This window comes from Caretta caretta, chromosome 6 (genome assembly GCF_965140235.1).
Source record: "Caretta caretta isolate rCarCar2 chromosome 6, rCarCar1.hap1, whole genome shotgun sequence".
Classification (NCBI taxonomy): domain Eukaryota; kingdom Metazoa; phylum Chordata; order Testudines; family Cheloniidae; genus Caretta; species Caretta caretta.
In genome coordinates, this window is record NC_134211.1 from 88,429,610 (window position 1) to 88,447,825 (window position 18,216).

At 46.4% G+C, this 18,216-nt stretch overlaps 1 protein-coding gene across 5 annotated transcripts in view; it reads right to left on the bottom strand.

The window, feature by feature from the left end:
* The window catches only part of SYNDIG1L (synapse differentiation inducing 1 like), a 50,438-nt gene that overhangs the window by 11,701 nt on the left and 20,521 nt on the right, over positions 1 to 18,216 (bottom strand). The window contains exons 1-3 of one of the 5 annotated variants that reach the window (XM_048855162.2): positions 4,345 to 4,391; positions 3,511 to 3,665; positions 3,059 to 3,235 (exon numbers count right to left, since the gene is read on the bottom strand). The exons of 2 other annotated variants lie outside the window; for them this stretch is intronic. The gene's annotated coding sequence lies outside the window, so the exon portion shown is untranslated. Of the gene's footprint in view, positions 1 to 3,058; positions 3,236 to 3,510; positions 3,666 to 4,344; positions 4,392 to 18,216 lie in introns of those variants that run through there. 2 more of the 5 variants (XM_048855160.2, XM_048855161.2) reach the window with 2 other exon arrangements.

The window sequence follows — 18,216 nt, forward strand, 5'->3', positions numbered from 1 at the left end:
CCAGAGCAGGAATGCAGGTCAGAACTCCTGTAAAGAGTTAATAAGCAATCTAGTTAGATATGCGTTAGATTCTGTTTTGTTTAAATGGCTGATAAAATAAGTTGTGCTGAATGGAATGTATATTCCTATTTTTGTGTCTTTTTGTAACTTAAGGTTTTGCCTAGAGGGATTCTCTACGTTTTGAATCTGGTTACCCTGTAAGGTATTTACCATCCTGATTTTACAGAGGGGATTCTTTTACTTTAATTAAAATTCTTCTTTTAAGAACCTGATTGCTTTTTCATTGTTCTTAAGATCCAAGGGTTTGGTGAGGATTGGTGAGGATTTTTATCAAGCCTTCCCCAGGAAAGGGGGTATAGGGCTTGGGGGGATTTTGCGGGGAAAGACGTTTCCAAGTGGGCTCTTTCCCTGTTATTTTTGTTAGATGCTTGGTGGTGGCAGCAATAAGGTCCAGGGACAAAAGGTAAAATAGTTTGTACCTTAGGGAAGTTTTAACCTAAGCTGGTAAAAATAAGCTTAGGGGGTTTTTCATGCAGGTCCCCACATCTGTACCCTAGAGTTCAGAGTGGGGAAGGAACCTTGACACCCCCCTTCAGAAAAATGAAATAATTCTCTCTAAGTTACCCCCCCCCTCAAATCCTTCAGCACCACCTTGTGTTGTTAAAGGCCTACCCATCTTACTTCACACATCTTTCATGCCTCTCCCCACCAAGAGAGTCATTGAGATCATAGTCTAACCTCCGGTATGTCATAGCCCACCAACGCCACCCAGCAGCACCCACACACTAAACCCAACAACCGAAATAAGACCAATGGCATGCCCCAGATTCTTAATTTTCCCATCCTACTACAAATTTCTATTTGAAGCATTAACAGATAAGGAAGACTTAGTAAAAATAAATTAATAAAGGTCGTTGCAGGCATATATGGGAAATTTTCAATAGAGAAGTGAAACAATCTGGATGATGTGCATTTTAAAAATATTGAGGGAATGATCTAACAAATTATAGCACTGACAGTTAATTCAAGGAAGTTACAGAGAACTGGGTTTGTAATGGAGGGTTGGAAAAGGAAAAAAAGTGATCCTGCCAATTACTTTCCTGTAAATTTAAATTCTATTGCTAATAAAATAATGGAACAAATAATATGAAAAATCACGAGACATCTACAGGATAATGATCCAACCATGGAGTTTGTGAAGAAAAGATCTTGGCAGACAAACCTGCATTTTTAGTAAAACATTTGACAACTTGTCTCATTACATTTTTTTCTGCCAAAGTTCATTCAAAGTGGGAAATAGTCACTGAACTGGACAGAAAAGTGCCTGAAGGACCATGAGCAAAGCGTGCTGATAAATGGCCCCGTATGGGGTTGCAGGGCAGCGTTTAGTGGATATTGCATGTTTCAATGTTACATCCAGTCGTATTTAAGATCTTCATTAAATGATCTGGAAGAAGGAATGAACTGCACATTAATGAAATTTGCACACAGTACTACACTGGGAAGCATTGTGAATATTGGTGAGTAAAGAAATAATGCAAAGGGTCCTGGGGAAATTGAAAACATAAGTATGAGATAAAATGAAATGGAACTAAAAGAAAAAGGCTAAAAGAGATTTAGTGGTGATATTGGGCAGCAAGTTAGACCGGCAGTGAAATATGGCAGCAAAACAGGCCACTGTGAGGCATCAAATAACAAAGCCCAAAGGTGATTGTTACACTTTATACAACTCTACTGCAAGTGGACCTGGATTATGTGAGTTTGGGAACCTTATAACTAAAAAGATACTGATGAACTGGAAAAAGTTCAGAGAAGATGGGGCTGGATGGACAGATTTACAAGGAAAGACTGCAAGAGCAAAATCTGTCTTGCTGGGACAACACAGAGGGACATGGTAACAGTCTGCAAACAGCTGAAGGGTGTAAATATCCGGAAGGGCGATGAATTACTCAAGGTGGCTCAAGGGAGTAAAATTGGGAGTAATCAAGGAACAGATGGGAAAATGTAAGTTAAATACTAAGAAAGTCTCCCCAAGAGCAAGCGGTAGTGGTTGCAGAATTCTCTCCCATGGGAAATGATGAAGGCCAGCCACTTGGGACTTTTAAAGCTATGCTGGACAAAGCACTAAGCTACATAGAGAACAATCCTGAATTGACAGCGGGTGGACTTGAGGCATCCAGGGTCTTTTCCCTCGCTAATTTCTGTAACTCTGTGTTACAGAGATCCCTCTATTATAATGTTCTCTGTGATACAAGACCCCCAACACTCTTTTCCTTGCTGCCCTTCAACACCCCAGGGGCTTGGCTCCCAGAGATGGTGTTATAAAGAGAAGAAAAAAGGATATTGCGGTGTTGATTGTAGGGGATCAAAGGGCCAACAGAGGAAACCTAAGTACATCTGCCCTGAGCCATCCCATAAGACTGTGGTTGCAGCAGGGAGGAGTATGGGAATTGCTGTATTAAGGAGATGGCCAACTCTGCACAGGGAGGATCACGGTCAGGAATCTCTCTTTTGTGGAACAGCTACAGAAAAATCCCAGCAAACTGCATTCCTCCCTCTCTAGGGAGAAAGCTGGATAACAAGGGCTCCAGGATAAGGAGAGAAATGAGAAGCGAGACCTTTCCACCACAGGTCTCATAAATATGCAAAGTTACCCTGAAGTGCAGCCACAGGAACAGTTTCATTATTAGGTTGCAGCTGTAGCTTTATGTGGAAGTGGAGCATTGAGGGATATTGTGTCAGAGCCCTATAGATGCTGTGCTCAGTTACATTGTAATGCAAGCAAGGAATATGCTTCCTGCTTTAATACAACAGGGTTAGCATGTCCTCTGAACAGCCCTCTAATATCACAGAGACAGCTGGGGCAGGGAAGGGGGGGGGAGAAAGACACAGTTGTTGAAGGGTTAGAGATCATTCTAATTTCTTAAAGGCACCAAGGTCACAGCACTGCACAAATATAGCATGTGAGTGTGTGTGCGTACACGTGCTTGTGTGCAGTGAACAAAGTAAGTTCTTTGGGGCAGGGACTGTGTTTCATATATGTTTTCACAGCACCTACCATGCTCCTGAGAATGTGTGGATGATGCAGGGAATCACAGGCAAAGACATACAGTCGTCGTCCCCCACCCCGACTCCAGAAGAGACAGAGACCAGCAAATCATGCAGTAAACTCCAAACCAGACTGGACTTCCTTGGGTTCTTCAGTGAGTTTAATGCAATTGGGGCCATCATCAGACTTTGGAGAGAAAGAATGAAACTGGCAGATCAAAGCGAAGAAGCAGTGAACAGACAAAATTGGCTGAGAGCAAGGCACACTCCATCCTCATTATAAACTCACTTGGATGGAATGTGGCACTATTCACCCCACAGGATTAGTCTGCATAATACTGAGAGCGGATAACAGCAGGTGTCATTGGGTGGTTAGGGAAGATACATACACACAAACAGAGCTCAGACACAGAGATGCATCTGGAGAAGAGAGTCTATCAGATTGACAGAGACGGACCGTACCTGCAGTCAGGCTGGGATATCGCCTCGGTACCCATGGATGCTGTCTCTCCATAATTACGTGGCTGCTCTCTCCCTACAGCTGCACACTCATAGTCACTCCAGAGGGTGAGGCCTCTGCACCCCCAGTCTCAGCCTCTCCTGCCCATTGCTCCAGTCTGTGGCAGAACACAAAACTGATCAGTGTGCCTTACGCCAAGAGATCATCAAAACAAGTGCTGCATTGGAGGCAATGGATATGAACTGAGCTAAGGAGAAAAACAAACAGGGCCAGATTCTGGTCTAGGTAGTCCCAGGATAAATCTGGGTCTCGCTCACAGTGTGACTGATGTCTCCCAGCTCCAAAGCCCCCAGCTCTCAAGACTGGACTGGCACGTTTATCCTCCCCAGTGCAATATCGTTACAGTCACTGAATACTCTTCTCTGTGGACAGTCCTTGATTCTAATTTGACACTTGGCACAGATGCTGGGTGTAACAAGCTGGGTTAATGGTAAAATAAGTAGCTTTTCCAATAATCAATCACAATTTAGTTGTTCTGTCAGGTAAACGTTCAGTCCTGCCTCACTGTTAGATTATGTCTGGATTACATCTCCCCAGATGCCCCCAAGAGGAGGTTAGAACATCCTGATGTGAGACTTTAAGCCACGGGACCTTCTGGCTGACATGCAAGAGCGCTCCCAACTGAGCCATGCTGGCACATTCAGAGAGCAGTACCGGGCACTGCAGCCAGAGAGGAGCAATCAGGGAAGCCAGGAGATAAACAGCACAGCACAGCAGCTGCAGGGAGAGGAGCTCCTGCTCCAGTTACAGTGAAAGTCGCATACAAATAGGCTCACCTGCCTTGGCCTCCAGGCAGAATGATAGACAGACTCCAAATCAAACCATGTTGTGCAGCACTTGACATGACAGCAATGGCTGCACAGAGAAGGCAACAGAGACGTTATTATTGTTACTTACGGAGTTCCAGCCCGTAAGTACACATGATCATAATTGTGCTTGATGCTTTCCAGAGATAAGAGGAGGCCCTGCTCCTGCCTGACACACAAGGAGGAGACATCCCTGCCTCTGGGAGCTAATAGGGGAAGAGGATACCAGGGATGGTTGGAAGGGTGAGCAAAAGAAATGGTTTACAGGAGGGATCAGAAGGAGCAGAGACCAGCCATTCAGTCACATGGGTGTGTGGAAAGCTGTCCCAAGTGGAGGAGGCAGCATGAGAAAAGGAGCCAGGTCAAGTGTGAGCAAGAGACAAAAGGAACCTTAAAGTGAGAGCAATAGGCTCAGAGTAGGGTCTGGTGGGGGAGGGGAAGGCAGAAGTGAATGCAGTGATGTAGGCAGTGGTGAGATTACGTGCGGCCTTGAAGAAGAGAGCGAGAAGCTTGAACTTGATGCAAAAGGAGAGGAAGCCAGGGAAGGAATATGAGGTGGAAGGAGATGTCATCAGAGCAGCAAAGGAGAAAACTGGTCAGAGCAGCATATGGAAGGGATGGGGTCTGCGGGAGACGCATGGAGAGGGAAGTGGAATCCAAGCAACCTCTGAGCCAGGTGTGTACAAGGGTTCTAGCAAGTGGGATTTTAGAGCTATTATACGGGAAGGATTTAGTGACCGTCAGGATATAGGGGGAGAAGGTGACGCAGATTGTGGACCTGGCTAATGGGCATGATACAGGGTGTCTGTGATGAAGAGCAGCTAATGCACAGCTGTGAAGCAACTTGTTTGATAGAGCTGGAAAGGAGTGAATATGGCGTTGGTTATGCCCTCCAAATAGGGGTAGAGTCAGCTGCCTCAGTGATGGGCTTCCAGAGCTGACAGACACTAAATTGCTTTGAGAATTGGGATACTGTGTGCTGCTTTTCAGGGATTCGCTAGTCATATTGGTTGATTTCCAGATGCAAATTAAATCTTCATTCTCACTTAGATAAATGTTTCTCTGCAGAAACATTTCCTCCAAACTACTGTAACGGGGCAAGGCCAGATGGCTATAGAAAAGTAGCGGGAGATAGATATATTATCTCCAGGCTAAACAAATCCCTGGTACCAGGATAAGTGAAATGGCAGCTGCTCCAGGTCATTTAAGACACCTGGGGCCAATTAAGAACTTTCCAGAAGACAGGGAGACTGCTAGGTTGATTGGGACACCTGAAGCCAATCAGGGGCTGGCTGAAACTAGTTAAAAGCCTCTCAGTTAGTCAGGTGGGTGTGCATGTCAGGAGCTGTGGGAGGAAGTTGTGCTGTTGGAGAGACTGAGTAGTACACACCATATCAGGCACAAGGAAGAAGGCCCTGAGGTAAGGGTGAAGTGGAGCTTGAGGAAGTGAGGGCTGCTGTGGGGGAAGTAGCCCAGGGAATTGTACACGTCATGTTTCTAAAAGGTCAGCTACCATAGCTGATACTATTAGGGTCCCTGGGCTTGAGCCCGGAGTAGAGGGTGGGCCCAGGCTCCCCCCCCTTTGCCCCCTGATTAATCACTGAGACTGGGAGACAACAGAGAGGCCCTGTGCAAGGAAGGATAACTTCTCCTCACCTCCCTTGCTGGCTTATGATGAAAATGGCTCAGTAGACTGTGACCCTTGTCTCTAGAGAGACAAGGGTTACGTGGAAGGTCACAGTGAGCCTCTGAGGCTAGCGAAATCCGCCAGGAAACGTGGGACCCATGGAGGCAAGGACAGAGCTTTGTCACACTACTTAAGGCTGAAGCATGGCTCCTGATGGTGAGAGCCAGAACATCAGCCCCCCATTCCCTTCAGTGGTGCTAGTCCGGCAGCTGCCTGAGAAGCAGCATCACAGGGAGGAAGCTCCATCAGGATTCCTTACATTCCCACACCTCCCTCCCAGTTCCATTAAAACGTACCAACGCAAACGGGCTCTCGCAGGGATTGGGTTAGGGTGCGCTTAGACAAGGGGGCTTGGAACATGCTGGGTAAGTTAACATGCTACATGTGGGTTTACCAATGTATATAAAAGAGGCCCTCATTTCAGTTGTCTCCTGCTCTTCCCCATCATTTCTACGTTGCCTGTACTCCTGGAATGTGAGCTCCTTGGGGCCGGGAGCCTCTTTGAATGGTAGGCAGCGCCCAGCATACAATGTGCAGCATCAGCATACAAAAAATAGATTTTCCTATGAAATCCATGGACCCGCTACTTTTCTATCTGGCCACTAGATGTCTCAGTCACTCTACAGAGGACAGTGCATTTATCAGAAGGTAAAGAGTTGATTCTCAATTGAGCACCAGGCATGGATAGTTGAGAGTGGTTCTCAGCCAGAGGTACACGTATCCCTGGGGTATTCAGAGGTCTTCCAGAGGGTACTCAACTCATCTAGATGAGTGTCTCTCAACCTGGTGGTTGCGGCCCACAGGGGGGTCATGAGCTATGTTCTCTCTAAGGTGCACACCTGCATGGCCACACAGAGGGCCATCAAGGGCCGTGCACCAGCCCTGTAGGCGCACACACAGGTGAGCGTGGAGGATGTGTAAGGTGGGTGGGGGCGGTGAGATGAGGTGAGGGTTGGTGATGGGGGCTTGGGAGAGGTTGGGGTGTGCAGGGCTATGGGGGGAAAAGATGCCTCTCTCCCAGCCCCAGGGCTGTGGTGGGGAGAGAGGGCTCCCTCGGCAGTACTGTACACAATTTATTATTAAACATTGCAATTTATATTAAAATCTGATCTGATCTTGGAGTTTACATTATTTATCAGCTTTGAGACCTGCTGCTGCTCCTACAACCAGACAATAAAAAATGACATTTTTCTTACTTTTGTACAATTGAACTGAAATGTAAAATAACTTTTAAAAATAGCTAATATGTTTAAAGAAATACATTGTTTCTTTCATTGAGAAAAAGTTACCTGACCTCTGTGCTCTTACCCTGTGCACTTGGGGACCAGACTACTTTGTCATAAAGCTACTATGAGAGAAATAATAGCATCAGTACAATTTCTCCATTTGTAGAAAGGAGCTGATAATTACTTGCTTCAGAATAGTTATTGTGTGGCTGAATTAATTCAAATGTATAAACTTATCTGATGGCCTCAGAAGGAAGAGGTGCAAATTATTAGTAGTTTTATTATTACGCCTCCATTAACTATGTTGGGTTTGGGGTTTTTTGAAGGGGGGTGGGTGTTGTGTGGACTGGATGGTTCAGGAAACTAATGGGATATGAAACCTTTAGTTAATCAGAATCCAAAGCAATAAACCAATATTAATAAAAATACATTACACTAATATTAATATAAAGCTATTATGTATCATTTGTGTTTATACTTCCTTCCCTCCTTTTTTCCCTTTCTGCTGACTGTATATTTTGGTGTATCTTATTCTCTCTCCCACACATCTGTTCACACTCACTTCCCCACACACCCACATATCCATTCACACACACTGTTTCTCAGGCCTATAAGAGGCACCTACTCACACTTTTGGGGATGTCTTTCTGATGCTGGAGGTGGGGAGAGAGTATTTCTTGTCTCTGTGAGAGAAGGGGCTGCTATAGAAAGGTCCTTTCCTTTTCTCCTTGCTAGATCTTTAGGCTTAGGGCACTGGTCTGCACTGCACTCAGTTTACTGTGCTTAGTTTAGCCTTAGCCCAGGCAGTGAGCCGAGTTACAATCAGCCACTCATCATGGATTCGGATGGAGAAGGGGACAAAGGGGAGGGTGCTGCAGTTGGGAGGGGGAAAGGGAGGTGCAGGATTGGTCAGTAGTTGCTCTGAGGACAGGAACAGGGAGGAGAGGGCACTAGAATCCTGGGAAGGGCAGAGGGAGAGAGCTGCAGAAATGAAAGTAATTGTTTATATTTGTCTCCCACCTGCCATAGGTAGCAGCAGGGTCTCCCCCTAGAGCACCGCTTGCTCAGGTGACGGGTATTTTTATTCATTTAAACATGTAATCCTTTTATGAATGCTTTTATAAACCCTTGTTTATATAGTGGCCATGAGTTCCACAAATCAATTGTTCATTATTTTAAAATGTTTCCTTTTATCAGTTTTAGATGTGTTGCTTTTCGTTTTTATTGAATGCCATCTTGTTCTTGTATTAAGAAAGGGTAAAACAGGAGCTCCCAATTTACCTTCTCTATCCCATTCGTTATTTTATGCAATTCTATTATATCCTTTCTTACCTATGCACTCTCTAATCTAAATACACCTCTACCCCGATATAACGCGACCAGATATAACATGAATTTGGATGTAACATGGTAAAGCAGTGCTCCGGGGGGGCAGGGCTGCATGCGGCGGTGGATCAAAGCAAGTTCAATATAACATGGTTTCACCTACAACGTGATAAGATTGTTTGGCTCCCGAGGACAGCGTTATATCGGGGTAGAGGTGTAGTACTAATCTTTCTTCACATGGAAGTTTTCTCATGACTTCCCACATTATCTGATGAAGTCACAATGGCTCCCAGATCTCAGCATTACCTCTATATTGGTGCTGCACATAACAAAATTCATTCCACACACGGATGGAAAAAATTAGAGGGAACATTGGTCATGGGATGGGGTTAGAGGATTGCAAGTGGAGGGTTGGCGTTAGGGGGTGGCAAGCAGGGGAACTGCCCAGGTCCCGTGAAGCTACATAACATGCTTGAGCCAGGGCTTTGGCTTCAGACAAGGCTCACGAGTGAAAAACAGGCTCAAGTATCACACTGAAATTTCAGTACAACATTTATATTCCAACTGATTTATTTTATAATTATATGGTCAAAATGAGAGTAAGCAGTGTTTCAGTACTAGTGTGCTGTAACCCTTTTGTAGTTTTAGATCTGATGATGTAAGCAAATAGTTTTTAAGAGAGGTGAAAGTTGGGGTGTGCAAGACAAATCACACTCTTGAAAGCGGTAGTCTGGAAAGGCTGAGAATCAATGAGAGGGACCTCTGACTCCTAGCTCTCTCGACTTGATCCAGTGGTATCAGTGGATACTGGGAATCCATCCTAGCTACTATGAGTGCTTCCTCGCTGGCTGCCTTCCTTGTTAACAATGACAGTTCCCAGTGCTCAATCCTGTTGTTGTTTCTTGTCATAATGATCTGACATTTCTTTAGGGCTTTTCATCTAGAAGGATCACAAAGCATTTTACAAATGTAACAAACTGATATACAGACTACATACAGGGATCCTTTCATCTACCTCTGGGATGGACCCACTTGAATTTACCTTTATTTTTGCAGTATGTGTCCATTCTATTTACAAATCAACACATCTGAGTGCCATGCACTGCAGGCTCGTATGGCAATTAGCCAATGATTCGGCTACACTTACAATTGCCACCTCCAACTAGGAAGGTACAAACTGAAAAGATCCTAGAAGATTGGAGAAAGACAAAAGTGGGACTGATCCTCAGAAAAAGTGGAGTGTGAATCCAGCAATTACATGGATTCTGGTCTTGCTCACACTAGTTATTATAAATTACAGTAGCCACATATGGCGGGCCATGAATGCTCACAAAATTGGGGATTGGGGTGCGGGAGGGGATGAGGGCTCTGTCTGGGGGTGTGGGCTCTGGGGTGGGGCCAGAAATGAGAAGTTCAGGGTGCAGAAGGGGACTTCGGACTGGGGCAGGGGTGTGGGGGGGCTCTGGCTGGGGGTGCGGGCTTTGGGGTGGGGCTGGGGATGAGGGGTTGGGGGTGCAAGAGGGTGTTCTGGGCTGAGACTGAGGGGTTCAGAGGGTGGGAGCAGAGGGTTGGGGGATGGGAGATCAGGGGTGCAGGCTCTGGGCAGCGCTTACCTCAAGCGGCTCCCAGAAGCAGTGGCATGTCCGCTCTCTGGCTCCTATGCATAGGGGCAGCCAGGGGGTTCTGCGTGCTGCCCTGTCCTCAGGCACCACCCCACAACTTCCATTGGCCGTGTTTCCTGGCCAATGGGAGCTGCAGGGGCAGCTCTTGGAGCAGGTGCAGTGTGAGGAGCCCCCTGGCTGCCTCTATGTGTAGGAGCCAGAGGAGGGACATGCCCCTGCTTCCAGGAGCTACACGGAGTGGGGCAAGTCCCTGACCCTGCTCCCCAGCTGGAGCACCGGAGCAGGGCAAGCCCCGGACCCCACTCCCCAGTGTGAGCTTGAGGGCCGGATTAAAATGTCTGGAGGGCCGGATGCAGACCCTGGGCTATAGTTTGCCCACTCCTGGTTTAGTTTCAGGCAAAATGCAACAGCGACAACAATTTAGTGTATCAACCAATCAAAAGGAAGGGCAAGGGAGGACGAGGGTACCAATGGAAGAGGAACACATGGGTACACAGGCTATAGGTGCATATTAGCATGTTTCCAGTCAGTGTGGTCTCTTAATTTATAAAAAAGACATAAATAAATAAACTGGGCACCAAGACATTCTACACCCGCCATTATCCACTGGTGATTTCCTGTGGGGATATGGTGGTAGGAGTGGGGCTTGAGGAGAAGAGAGTAGTGGCCTTCTGGATCAGTTCAGGGAGGGTGTCCTATGCACAGTGAGGAGACATGGAAGGAGGCACAATGGTGCTTGTGGGAGAAGTGGCCAAATGGACAATGGAAGCTGGTTTCACTGGTGGAGCGGAGTGGATGGGGAAGGCAGCACACCAAGGTACAAATGCAGGTAAGTAGGGACAAGCAGAGCTGTGCAGGGCCTTACAGGGGAGGACAAGAAGCTTGAATATGATGTGGTGGAGAAAGCAGAGCCAGCAGAGGGCAAAGGCCAAGAAGATGACCTTAGGAGCAGCACCCTGAATGGAGCCAAGGTCTGCGAGAGGGTGTCAGGGAGGCTGGAGAGCAAGAGGTTCTAGAAATGAAGGCAGCAAATGATGAGGGCCTGGTCAAGAGCTTTAATGGTTCAGATTGTGATACTAGTGTAATTCCATTGACTTTCGTGCAGCTACACTGGATTTACACTAGAGCAGCCTCACTCCCCATAACTCTGCCTTCAATCCCTAATCAAATAATGGAACCAGGAGTAGAAAGAAAAGTCTCGACCCCCTAGAGGGCAATGTGAGCAGTAAGCAACATTGGCGGAGGCGTGGGGGGGGGTTATAAAGAGCAAATCATGTCAGGTGCAACTGATTTTTTTTTTTTTTTTAATTTGGAGCGGAACAACTGGCTGCTGCTAATGCTCTGCTCAGAGGAGGTGAAGGTCAAGACATTGACTTCAGCACAGTAGAGTCTGCCGGAGGCTGTCATTCAAATTCTCAAGCCCTTTGAGGAATTAACCTATGAGAGAAGTTTGGGAGACACTTGTGTATCTGACATGGTGCTAGCTGTCAGGACTCTGACAGTCCATCTCAGCAATAAAGTGCCAGACCAGAGTGTCTGGGCCATGAAAAAGGGAACTGTAACTTCTACAGCAACTTGCAGCCATCCTCAGACTTCACAGCACAGAAACAGAGTAACAGGAGTGCAGGCTGCATGCTTTTGAGTTCCCCATGCTCACTTCTGAATCTCACCAAGAAAATCATGACAGAGTTGCCATATATAGGCTGGCTGGCTGGCAAACACCAGTAGAGAAGGCGAAAGAGAGAGTGTCATCTAGTCCCCAAGAAAAGCTGCTTGAAATTTCAAGCGTGTACAGCTTCTGGGAACCAAACTTAACAGACTTATGGGATCCAGTGGCTATGAATGCTTTCCAACAATGAGATGGCACTCTCCCTCCCTCACCCACTATTCCCCACCCAGGGGACAAGGCTGGGGTTAGCAGTATAATGCGATCAGATTTTTGTCATTCCATAAAACTAGCTCTGCCTTTCTTGGAGTTCTGTCAGGCTTTGGATGCTAAGGATGAGACAAGAGAGATCAGCTGCTGCTTGAACATGCACAGACTTGTGCACTATAATGTGCCTATGGCGGATTTCATGTGCTAGTGGTTATGTTTCTGAATTCTCCACCATGCTTTTCTGCAGTTGTTCATGTCTGCTGTACAACAATATGCATTTGGTCTCATGGAGAGCTTTAGGAGTGCCAAGATCTCTGCCAAGATAGTCTTCCTGCCCTATGGCAACCTCCCTCTTTGGATTCATCCACTGGCTCCCTGTTTTCCATCACATCAATTCCAGTCCAAATCCTCACCTTCCAGGACCTTTACCACTCTGCCCCACCTTCCTTATCCACTCTTCTCTCTTCGGCTAGACACCAGCCTCACCAACCCACTGGTCTACTTCTCTCCCAAACATCTCTGTGCCTTCTTCCACACTGCCCCCGATGCCTGGAACGCCCTGAGCTGACCTGCAAAGCAACCCGCTGCAGATTCCCTCCTCAGGATCTATTTCTACCAACCATTGATGGCTTATGTGACACTGTACCCCATATTCGTCATAGTAATGTTATAATATGGTTGTGGCATAATTATGATGCATTTTGTAAAAGATAAGTCATGTGAGGTGTCATTGGAAAAGTTATGATTTGCTGAATATGATTATCCTATTTCTATACATATCATTTTTGTATCTGAAGTTATAAATACTGACTATGTATCTGTACTTCAAATGTAGTTACACCTGGGTAACCCCCACTAAACAAGATGATTTCAGTCTAGATGGCTGGTTGGGAAGAGCCTATTCAGGGCAATGAGACAAAGCTTTTGATACAGCCTCCCACAGTATTCTTGCCAGCAAGTTAAAGAAGTATGGGCTGGATGAATGGACTATAAGGTGGCTAGAAAGCTGACTAGATCATCAGGCTTAACGGGTAGTGATCAATGGCTCCATGTCTAGTTGGCAGCCGGTATCAAGCGGAATGCCCCAAGGGTCAGTCCTGGGGCCGGTTTCGTTCACTATCTTCATTAATGATCTGGAGGATGGTGTGGACTTCACCAACTTTTCAGAGGACACTAAACTGGGAGGAGTGGTAGATATGCTGGAAGGTAGGGATGGGATACAGAGGGACCTAGACAAATTAGAGAATTGGGCCAAAAGAAATCTGATGAGGTTCAACAAAGACAAGTGCAGAGTCCTGCACTTAGGACGGAAGAATTCCATGCATTGCTATAGACTAGGGACCAAATGGCTAGGCAGCAGTTCTGCAGAAAAGGACCTAGGGGTTACGGTGGATGAGAAGCTGGATATGAGTCAACAGCATGCCCTTGTTGCCAAGACGGCTAACGGCATTTAGACTGTATAAGTAGGGGCATTGCCAGCAGACCGAGGGATGTGATCGTTTCCCTCTATTCGACATTGGTGAGGCCTCATCTGGAGTACTACTGCTTTCAACTATCTGAAGGGGGTTCCAAAGAAGATGGATCTAGACTGTTCTCAGCGGTAGCAGATGACAGAACAAGGAGTAATGGTCTCAAGCTGCAGTGGAGGAGGTTTAGATTGGATATTAGGAAAAACTTTTTTTCACTACGAGGGTGGTAAAGAACTGGAATGTGTTACCTAGGGAAATGGTGGAATCTCCTTCCTTTGAGGTTTTTAAGGTCAGGCTTGATAAAGCCCTGGCTGGGATGATTTAGTTGGGGATTGGTCCTGCTTTGAGCAGGGGGTTAGACTAGATGACCTCCTGAGGTCCCTTCCAACCCTGATATTCTATGATTAGGGAAAACGACAGGCCTTAGGAGAAGCTTATCTCCCACCTGGTGGTCCTTCCTGAGAACACTCCAGACAAACACTAAGTAATGGCTGCTAAGACTCTACAAAGACGTGTGACCAGGCCACATGATTCTGGACTCCATCTTGGGATGTCAGTATTTTTCCACATACCCATCTGGGAACCAGGTTTTGAAAGAAAGGGTTCCCGCCCTATGCTAAAGCTATACAAGGCAGGGAGTGACATCATCTGTGGCTCTTCACTCCCAACACAAGAAGACTCCTGGAAACACCTGAGGAACAAAGACTGAACTGGGGGAAGTGCTGGACCCAGGCTCTTGGGATTTCTAGCCTGTGTATGAAACACCTGGGGAATCCAAGCTGTAAAGCAAGTGCCGCTTCTGCCTGAAGAATCTACAAGTCTCCCTGTACCATCAGTTAGGGTCAGAATCTGTTATTCATACCCAGTTTATTTAGTATATTAAGTTTAGTTTGCATTTTTTCTTTATTTGCTAGGTAATCTGCATTGATCTGTTTGCTATCACTTAAAATCTATCTTTTGTAGTTAATAAAATTGTTTTTGTTTTAAATCTAAACCAGTGAGCTTTGACTGGAGTGTTTGGGGAAAATCTCTGCTTGGTTACCACAAATGTGCATTGTTCTCTGCACATTGAGGGAGAGGCAGACTAGGTATTAAACCTGTATACTGGCCAGATTTGACCAGGGCAGGATGGTATTGCTCTGAGGTCCTAGGCTGGGAAGCTGGTGGTTAGAGAGCCAAAGGTGGATAGAAAGTTGGCTAGATTGTCGGGCTCAACGGGTAGTGATCAATGGCTCCATGTCTAGTTGGCAGCCGGTATCTAGCGGAGTGCCCCAAGGGTCGGTCCTGGGGCCAGTTTTGTTCAATATCTTCATTAATGATCTGGAGGATGGTGTGGATTGCACCCTCAGCCAGTTTGCGGATGACACTAAACTGGGAGGAGTGGAAGATATGCTGGAGGGTAGGGATAGGATACCGAGGGACCTAGACAAATTGGAGGATTGGGCCAAAAGAAATCTGATGAGGTTCAACAAGGACAAGTGCAGAGTCCTGCACTTAGGACGGAAGAATCCAATGCACCGCTACAGACTAGGGACCGAATGGCTAGGCAGCAGTTCTGCAGAGAAGGACCTAGGGATGACAGTGGACGAGAAGCTGGATATGAGTCAACAGTGTTCCCTTGTTGCCAAGAAGGCCAGTGGCATTTTGGGGTGTATAAGTAGAGGCTTGGCCAGCAGATCAAGGGACGTGATCGTTCCCCTCTATTTGACATTGGTGAGGCCTCATCTGGAGTACTGTGTCCAGTTTTGGGCCCCACACTACAAGAAGGATGCGGAGAAATTGGAGAGAGTCCAGCGAAGGGCAACAAAAATGATTAGGGGACTGGAACACATGAGTTATGAGGAGAGGCTGAGGGAACTGGGATTGTTTAGTCTACAGAAGAAAAGAATGAGGGGGGATTTGATAGCTGCTTTTAACTACCTGAAAGGTGGATCCAAAGAGGATGGATCTAGACTATTCTCAGTGATAGCAGATGATAGGACAAGGAGTAATGGTCTCAAGTTGCAGTGGGGGAGGTTTAGGTTGGATATTAGGAAAAACTTTTTCACTAGGAGGGTGGTGAAACACTGGAATGCGTTACTTAGGAAATCCCCTTCCTTAGAAGTTTTTAAGGTCAGGCTTGACAAAGCCCTGGCTGGGATGATTTAGTTGGGATTGGTCCTGCTCTGGGCAGGGGGTTGGATTAGATGGCCTCCAGAGGTCCCTTCCAACTCTGTTATTCTATGATTCTATAATTCATGTAACTACAGCTGGGTGTGTCCCTACCTGTGTGAATGCTGGTGAAAGTGCAGGCTGGAGGGCTTTGCAGCTTGTCACAGCAGTACAGTGTGAAAGAGAGCCCAGGCTGGTAGGTCAGAGGGTTTAATGGTACCTCAGTTCCAGGTGGCACCCTGGGAGGAACCTGTCACAGCTTCATAAAGGTGGGGCTGTCAGGCATTGCAGGTATTTCTGCCTTCCTAGTGTTTGTTATACTCATGATCCTGTCTTGTTTCAAATTAGATGGTAAGATCTTCAGGGCAGAGACTATTACTATCTTTGCCTTCCGTACTCAGCGCAATGGGGCCCTGATCCTGATGTGGGCTTGTGGGTGCTACTGCTAATGTATTTAAAGCCCTTACTCACTAGGTTTTACTTCTAGTGCTAAGTATCTGCTATCACTTTAAAAAACTAAGCTGTATTTTGAATGCTGCACTTTCCTATTTCAGTTTTTCAAACTCAGATGTATTTCTCAAAGATGCAATAAGCTGGTATAGTGAAGAAATGAATTATTCCATTCAAGTTCAGGTAAAGAATTCCCTGTCTGATACAAAGTGTGAGGCCTGTCTCATTACCCAGCTTAATAGCTACAATCTGAGATTTTTTTTGCCTTGTTTTTAGTGTCTGATGTTTCCACCTGGACTCGTCAGACGGAGATTTGCCCTCTGTCTTTAAGAAAGTTTGCCTCCAAATTGGAGGGAGCTGCTGGAGTGAAGGAACTTATTATGTTTTCAAGAATGACAGGAGAAATAACATCTGCTTCAGGCTTTTAAACTACTCTTCCTCTCCTTGCAACACCCATGGGAAGAGGGAAGTATGAGAACTTCAACAATGTAGCGTCTTACGACTTATAGTCACAAAGACTCTTGCCATATGGCTGGGAGGGAGAAGAAAGCCCTACCCAGAGAATGTCTAACCTTAGTAGAAAGGCCACATGAGCCAGTCTATAAAAACCCAATGCACGGCCAATGAATTGTTTAAAGATAAGATGATGGGGGAGATTTTCAAAGTCACAGAAGGCCCATCAGATCTCCTTGAACATCGACAGCCGTTGTGCATCCAATGCCCCTTTGAAAATCTCCTCCAGTGTGTCTGGGCTTGGACCGGCACTCAGCTCTGTTCAGAGAAACCACAGTGCTGGAGTGACTGTGTAAAGCCCAGCATTCCTCCCAGTGCTTAAAGTGTGTGTGTTGGGGGGGGGGGGGGGAATACTGCATAGGGGTCATGGACCCAGCAACAAAAGAGAAGTAAATTCAAATTAAAAACCAAGCTCAGTTGCTGGGGGGCACACTTGAGGCACTGTCTTACCAAAGCCACGATTCCCAGATGATAGACACCCCGCCCCAGACTTTTAGCACTGATTCTCCCAAACTCAGTCTGAAGTCAGGAGCAACTGCAGCCAGGGAGGGGAAAAGGGATTCAATATTCCCCCAAGCCCTTCCTCGACCCTGTTCATTTCCAGCCCCAGGCACAGGTCACTCTAGGCAAAAAGATCCCACCCAAAGGCGCTCCCTCTCTTTCCCTCACCTCCTGCATTTGCTGGCAGCTGCAGGGATTGTACTCGGCGATGGAGCTGTGTGTCAGGGGAGAGCCGGTGTGATGGTGAGGAGGCAGATGATGGTATGTAAGGATTTTTTAAGGGAGCCATCAAGCTGTACCGTGCCTTGCTGAACAGTGTTGTCAATGTCTTTGTCCTTCCCTTCTCCTTTTGAGGTCTGAACGCCTCTGAGATGGGCGGGGGGTAATTTCCACCCAAGGAGATGTACACACACTAGGTCTGATTGAGCTAGCATGGTTAGGTCTACTGGAGCTAGAATTTACCCAGCCAGTTGGTTTGTTTCTCTTCCCTCCTTGTCATGTCCCATCTAGATTTAGATCGGCAGGTCTTGGAGGCAGGGGCTGGGCCTGTACATGTTTCATGAAGTGCTACACACTTTTTGGTGCTTTAAAAATAAGCAATCATTGAAATTTTATACTGTGTGCCATATAATCTGACCTAAAAAAACAGTTCAGCCTGGCTTGGGTCTGATGCAGCCACATGGACTGAGAACCTGCCAAGGGTGAAGACAAACAGCAAGGTGGAAATGGGCTGTAGGGCTAGTATCTGATTCAGCATCTTTATTAGTGATCTGGAATGGGGAGGTTAATGATGTTCACAGATGATACTAAGGAGGAGCTACATAAGCACACTTCTCTGTCTTCAGTGGGGTATCTATCCTACTGAGCACTCACAAGTCTAAAGGTACCTAGTGCTTCATGAATAAGGCTATGATTTAGTCATGCATATTTTTGGTGAAAGCCACAGACAGGTCACGGGCAATAAATAAAAATTCACAGCACGTGATCTGTCCGTGACTTTTATCAAAAAGACCCCTGACTA